This window comes from Misgurnus anguillicaudatus, unplaced genomic scaffold (genome assembly GCF_027580225.2).
Source record: "Misgurnus anguillicaudatus unplaced genomic scaffold, ASM2758022v2 HiC_scaffold_33, whole genome shotgun sequence".
In the NCBI taxonomy this organism is placed as follows: domain Eukaryota; kingdom Metazoa; phylum Chordata; class Actinopteri; order Cypriniformes; family Cobitidae; genus Misgurnus; species Misgurnus anguillicaudatus.
The window spans coordinates 9,660,001-9,665,638 of NW_027395283.1; the positions used below are offsets into that span (position 1 = coordinate 9,660,001).

General features: G+C 44.3%; 3 pseudogenes; all 3 read left to right on the forward strand.

Annotated features, from left to right (window-relative positions):
• The first annotated feature begins 485 nt into the window (after positions 1-485).
• Positions 486-604, forward strand: LOC129435411 (5S ribosomal RNA; annotated as a pseudogene).
• A 990-nt stretch (positions 605-1,594) lies between these two features.
• LOC141363297 (5S ribosomal RNA) lies at positions 1,595-1,713 on the forward strand (annotated as a pseudogene).
• Positions 1,714-3,924: 2,211 nt separating this feature from the next.
• Positions 3,925-4,043, forward strand: LOC129449411 (5S ribosomal RNA; annotated as a pseudogene).
• The last annotated feature ends 1,595 nt before the right edge of the window (positions 4,044-5,638 follow it).

The window sequence follows — 5,638 nt, forward strand, 5'->3', positions numbered from 1 at the left end:
GTTAGTTATTGGATGGGAGACTTCCAGGGAATGCCAGGTGTTGTAAGTATTTAATTATTCATGTAATTTTTTTTCATAAATTGGTCCTTTCTTTAAGCGTTCGCAGATGGCATGGCCAGGTGCTGTAAGTATTTAACTATTTTTAATGTAATTTTTTCCATAAATGCGTCCTGTCAGTAAGCGTTCGCCGCTGGCATGGCGTTGCCACATTAGTCTTGAAGTGTCTCTCGTATCCAGTCAGCACTCGTTTACGGCAGCACCACCTCAGGGCCGCACTCCCACTCTCGTCTGATCTTGGAAGCCAAGCAGGGTCAGGCCTAGCTAGTACTTGGATGGGAGACCGCCTGGAAATTCTAGGTGCTGTAAACATTTTATTATTTATTCTAATATTTTTTTCCATGAATGCATCCTTTCTGTAAGTGTTTGCGAATTGCATGGCGTTGCCACATTAGTCTTGAAGTGTCTCTCGAATCGAGTCAACACTCGCTTACGGCCACACCACCTTGAGCACACTTGCTCTTGTCTGATCTCGGAAGCCAAGCAGGGTCGGGTCTGGTTAGTACTTGGATGAGAGGCTGCCTGGGAATGCCGGGTGCTGTAAACTTTTAATTAATTAATTTTTTATTCATGATTTTTTTCCATGAATGCGACATTTCTGAAAGCATTCTCTGATGCCATGGCGTTGCCCCATTTGTCTTGAAGTGTTTCTCAATTCGACTCAGCACTCACTTGCGACCACACATCCCTGAGCACGCCAGCTCTCGTCTGATCTTGGAAGCAAAGCAGGGTCGGGTCTGGTTAGTACTTGGATGGGAGACTTCCAGGGAATGCCAGGTGCTGTAAGCATTTAATTATTCATATAATTTTTTTCAAAATTTGTCCTTTCTTTAAGCGTTCGCGGATGGCATGGCCAGGTGCTGTAAGTATTTAATTATTTTTAATGTAATTATTTTCCATAAATGCGTCCTGTCGGTAAGCGTTCGCCGCTGGCATGGCATTGCCACATTAGTCTTGAAGTGTCTCTTGAATCGAGTCGGCACTCGTTTACGGCCACACCACCCTGAGCATGCCCACTCGTCTGATCTCGGAAGCCAAGCAGGGTCAGGCCTGGTTAGTTATTGGATGGGAGACTTCCAGGGAATGCCAGGTGTTGTAAGTATTTAATTATTCATGTAATTTTTTTCATAAATTGGTCCTTTCTTTAAGCGTTCGCGGATGGCATGGCCAGGTGCTGTAAGTATTTAATTATTTTTAATGTAATTTTTTCCATTAATGTGTCCTGTCAGTAAGCGTTCGCCGCTGGCATGGCGTTGCCACATTAGTCTTGAAGTGTCTCTCGTATCAAGTCAGCACTCGTTTACGGCCGCACCACCTCAGGGCCGCACTCCCACTCTCGTCTGATCTCGAAAGCCAAGCAGGGTCAGGCCTAGCTAGTACTTGGATGGGAGACCTCCTGGGAATACTAGGTGCTGTAAACATTTAATTATTTATTCTAATATTTTTTTCCATGAAGGCATCCTTTCTGTAATTGTTTGCGAATTGCATGGCGTTGCCACATTAGTCTTGAAGTGTCTCTCGAATCGAGTCAGCACTCGTTTACGGCCACACCACCCTGAGCACACTTGCTCTTGTCTGATCTCGGAGGCCAAGCAGGGTCGGGTCTGGTTAGTACTTGGATGGGAGACTGCCTTGGAATGCCGGGTGCTGTAAACTTTTAATTAATTAATTTTTTATTTATGATTTTTTCCATGAATGCGACATTTCTGAAAGCGTTCTCTGATGCCATGGCGTTGCCCCATTTGTCGTGAAGTGTCTCTCAATTCGAATCAGCACTCACTTGCGACCACACACCCTGAGCACGCCTGCTCTCGTCTGATCTTGGAAGCAAAGCAGGGTCGGGTCTGGTTAGTACTTGGATGGGAGACTTCCAGGGAATGCCAGGTGCTGTAAGCATTTAATTATTCATGTAATTTTTTTCTAAATTTGTCCTTTCTTTAAGCGTTCGCGGATGGCATGGCCAGGTGCTGTAAGTATTTAATTATTTTGAATGTAATTTTTTTCCATAAATGCGTCCTGTCAGTAAGCGTTCGCCGCTGGCATGGCGTTGCCACATTAGTCTTGAAGTGTCTCTCGAATCGAGTCAGCACTCGTTTACGGCCACACCACCCTGAGCATGCCCACTCGTCTGATCTCGGAAGCCAAGCAGGGTCAGGCCTGGTTAGTTATTGGATGGGAGACTTCCAGGGAATGCCAGGTGTTGTAAGTATTTATTTATTCATGTGATTTTTTTCATAAATTGGTCATTTAAGCGTTCGCGGATGGCATGGCGTTGCCACATTAGTCTTGAAGTGTCTCTCGAATCGAGTCAGAACTCGCTTATGGGCGCACCACCCAGAGCACTCACGCTCTCGTCAGATCTCGGAAGTCAAGCAGGGTCCGGCCTAGCTAGTACTTGGATGGGAGACCGCCTGGGAATACCAGGTGCTGTGAACATTTAATTATTTATTCTAATATTTCTTCTATGAATGTGTCCTTTCTGTAAGTGTTTGCCAATGGCATGGCGTTGCCACATTAGTCTTGAAGTGTCTCTGTTAACGGCCACACCACCCTGAGCACGCCTGCTCTCGTCTGATCTCGGAAGCAAAGCAGGGTCTTGCCTGGTTATTACTTGGATGGGAGACCGCCTGGTGCTGTAAGCAAATAATTAATTATTTATTAATGCGTCCTTTCTGTAAGCGTTCGCTAATGGCATGGCGTTGCCACATTAGTCTTGAAGTGTCTCTCGAATCGAGTCAGCACTCGCTTACGGCCACACCACCCTGAGCACACTTGCTCTCGTCTGATCTCGAAAGCAAAGCAGGGTCAGGTCTGGTTAGTACTTGGATTGGAGTTGGCTGGGAATACCAGGAGCAGTAAGCATTTAATTATTATTTCTTATATTTTTTTCCATGAATGCGTCCATTCTGTAAGTGTTTGCCAATGGCATGGCGTTGCTACATTAGTCTTGAAGTGTCTCTCGAATCGAGTCAGAACTCGCTTATGGCCACACCACCCTGAGCATGTCCGTTCGTCTGATCTCGGAAGCCAAGCAGGGTCAGGCCTGGTTAGTACTTGGAGAGGAGACTGCCTGGGATTGCCAGGTGGTGCAAACTTTTAATTAATGATTTTTTTTATTTATGATTTTTTTCCATGAATGCAACATTTCTGTAAGGGTTCTCTGATGCCATGGCGTTGCCCCATTAGTCTTGAAGTGTCTCTCGAATCGACTCAGCACTCACTTGCAACCACGCATCCCTGAGCATGCCTGCTCTCGTTTGATCTTGGAAGCAAAGCAGGGTCGGGTCTGGTTAGTACTTGGATGGGAGACCTCCTGGGAATACCATGTGCTGTAAGCATTTAATTATTTATTCTAATATTTTTTTCCATGAATGTGTCCTTTCTGTAAGTGTTCGCCAATGACATGGCATTGCCACATTAGTCTTGAAGTGTCTCTCGAATCAAGTCAACACTCGCTTACGACCACACCACCCTGAGCATGCCCGCTCGTCTGATCTCGAAAGCCAAGCAGGGTCAGGCCTGGTTAGTACTTGAATGGGACACTTTCAGGGAATGCCAGGTGCTGTAAGTATTTAATTATTGATGTAATTTTTTTCACAAATTGGCTTTAAGCGTTCGGGGATGGCATGGCGTTGCCACATTAGTCTTGAACTGTCTCTCGACTCCCGCTCTCGTCTGATCTCGGAAGCCAAGCAGGGTCAGGCCCGGTTAGTACTTGGGAGACTGCCTGGGAATACCAGGTGCTGTAAGTATTTAATTATTTTTAATGTATTTTTTTCCATAAATGCGTCCTGTCAGTAAGCATTCCCCGAAGGCATGGCGTTGCCACATTAGTCTTGAAGTGTCTCTCGAATCGAGTCAGCACTCGCTTACGGCCACACCACCCTGAGCACACTTGCTCTCGTCTGACCTCGAAAGCAAAGCAGGGTCATGTCTGGTTAGTACCTGGATGGGAGACCGGCTGAGAATACCAGGTGCTGTAAGCATTTACTTATTTTTTCCAATATTTTTTTCCATGAATGCGTCCATTCTGTAAGTGTTTGCCAATGGCATGGCGTTGCCACATTAGTATTGAAGTGTCTCTCGAATCGAGTCAGAACTCGCTTACGGCCGCACCACCCTGAGCAATCCCGCTCTCTGATCTCGGAAGTCAAGCACCCTGAGCATGCCCGCTCATCTGATCTCGGAAGCCAAGCAGGGGCGGCCTGGTTAGTACTTGGATGGCAGACCAGTTGCTGTAAACATTTACTTAATTATTTATTTATTGATGTAAAAATAAAAGTGAATAAAAGTTCACTTCCATGAATCCCCTGGCCCTACGGAACCAGACTTCTCCCCTCCAACCTCCCTTGCCCCTTAGTTCCCCCTGAGGGCGAGAAGAGATATTTTAGACTTCCCTCCCCATTCCCCTTTCTGATTTTAATTAATATAAATAAAGTTTACCATTTTACATTTTACTTATCTCTTGTTTGTTTGGTCATTAGGGTGCTTTTGGGACCTCCTCGAGGTGGAACTTTGGGAGGAGCGTGACAGTCCGTGGTCCGCTCCGGCCTGTGACAATAGTTTAAGCAAGAGGGGGAGTAGTCAGGAGTGATGATGTTACTGTGCCCAAGGTCGAAGTGCTACAGACAAAGTGCTCTTCCGCCATACAATATTTTTTACCATACTTCCTCGTGTAACTACTCATGTTTAGGGTCTGGCCAGAGCATGATAGAGGCCTTTGGTGTATGGTGATAATTCACTTAGTATCTATCAAAACATAAAATGAGTTCTAAAAAGATTTTTGTGCAGTTTTAACTGTTTAATTTATTAAAATTACACTCAGACATCCCACCCTACAAAAACTGATTGGGAAGGAAGCTCACCAACAAGCCCCCGCAAAAAAAACATACATTTAAAATAAATAAATCATCAATATAAATTATATATTATTTTGTATTATGTTGTTTATTATCTATGGTTGCTCTTTTAAAGGCAGAGTCCACAATGTTTGAAAGCCAATGTTGATATTTGAAATCACCTAAACAAACACGCCCCTACCCCAATAGAATCTGGACCTTCTTTAACAAGACCCACACCACACATACGCAACCCGGCAAGGATAATTATTGTATTATTTTCCTGTTTTTTTTTTGGACACTCTGTCATTTACTGTACATTGTAAATAAACTACTGTACAGTGGTTTACTGAGCTGAAGAGAGAGGTTGATTGTAAGCCTGCCTACAGTGAGAACTGATTGGTCTAGATATCAGAATAAGGTGAATACGGTCTGTCACTTTTTCACTTTTGCTAATTATGTCAGATCGCTTTAGACTTGCAGGAAAATTTTGACCTGAGCCTGAACCTAACTCATTTTTGCAATGTTTTGTCATCATATTACAAATAACATTTTAAATGCACTAATACCCATGCAAGCTTTGGGGGAAAAAATGCAATTCTGTAATTCTGTTACATTGATGCTGCCGCCTTTACTTAGAAGTTACCCTGCAGTCCTTTGGAACTTCATAAACTATTAGGCTACATGTCTTGCGTCACCATGGTTTGCGAAGTAAGACATTGGCATAAACCTTTCAGGATCCC